Source organism: Lathyrus oleraceus, chromosome 1 (assembly GCF_024323335.1).
Source record: "Lathyrus oleraceus cultivar Zhongwan6 chromosome 1, CAAS_Psat_ZW6_1.0, whole genome shotgun sequence".
NCBI classification, from domain to species: Eukaryota; Viridiplantae; Streptophyta; class Magnoliopsida; order Fabales; family Fabaceae; genus Lathyrus; species Lathyrus oleraceus.
This window is the reverse complement of record NC_066579.1, coordinates 300,292,216-300,293,830: the sequence shown is the minus strand read 5'-3', so window position 1 is coordinate 300,293,830 and position 1,615 is coordinate 300,292,216.

Sequence of the window (1,615 nt, the reverse complement as noted above, 5' to 3'; positions counted from 1 at the left end):
ACACCATACCTTACGATGTTCTATAATTCACTTAAGGGCACCGTACCTTACGGTATTCCTTAGTTACTCTATCTCTCATCAATCCGTCCTTTGTGTGTGACCCTGTAGGTTTTCGTGACGTTGGCAATTATATTAAATCATGTATTTAACATAATAAACAGTGAGCGGTATCTAGCAACACATCACTGCTACCCAAGACACGAAAATGTCATGTGATCTGACAATTCCTTCTGTGATAATACTTATGTGTATAATTACCCTTTTGCCCTTATGTCTATATTGAACACAAGGCATACACCGTGTCATCCTTGTCCAGTTCAATATTGGGCCCATAGACATTTATCCTATTATGCAGGATGGGTAAATTCCATCTAGGTCACTCATGTCCCTCAGCATGCTTCGTGGAGCACCCATCAACTGTCTTTATGGTTATCCAGTTACGGACAATGTTGGATCAGCAATAAAGCACTCGACTCTACATCTAGGGTCCATAGTGGTTTCAGGTCGAAGAGTGGTATACACCATTATCACCATGAGAATAACTTATGACACTTTTCATAACTTTCTATATAGTATTCTCATAGCGGGTCAATCCGGTATAAATATTACTCATAATATTCATACCTATGTTTAAGACTTAATAACTCTTTATCCATGATTCATGAGATGTGATCATCAGTTTACAAACATAATGGTCTTAATGCTTTAATGTTATCCCACTTCACACTAAAGCTCGACTACGGATACTTTAAGAATAGTGTCCTTATGTTTAATGTGATCTCATGATTAAGTCATACTTGATACATTAAACAGACTAACTATTCTAGGGACTTTATTAAACAAACGTAATAAAGAAAAAGCCTTTTATTATTAATAAATAATTCGATACAAGTACCAAAAGAATTGGCCTCTAGGGCTTACACCAACAGTTTTGTATCAGGGGTATACAAGACTCATTTTGATCTTATAATTCATGCCAACATGAGACACTTTGACCGATTTCAAAATAAGTATGAACAAAATTGGAAGACCATATACAAGATCACATTTAAATTAGAAATGAGTTTGAGTTATTTTTTGGGTTACCGTCCCATCCCAAATGAGTTTTAGGATAAATGTATTTTTCTTCATCCTTTCTAAATATCACTCTATCATTAAAGTAGTACCACTACAAATAATATATTTTATGACAAACTTTTCAAATTCACTGAACAAAAAATTGAGGTATAATTTCCAGGACGCGCCATGTTTTATTTATATTTATAAATACTATATATTCCCCCGGTTTCTCAAATAATCGAGGGGAAAACTAATTCAGGACATGTTTCGAATCTCATCAAATGCAGTTTATGTTTTTATTTCTTTAAAAGCGATGTCTTTATTTATAAATGAAATTAGGATAAGATCTTGGCATATCGTCTAACAAATGGTATCATGAGCTCCAGTTTATTTCGTGCTTAAGATTTGCTTATTAGATAATGACTATTGAACCTAAGGGGTGTACAATAGAGCACCTATTTTACCGATGAGAATTATGGCTATTGGAGAGCTTGTAAACGTATCCATATCAACTTCGTTGATAAGGGTGTATGGGACGCCATCATCAATGGTCCTA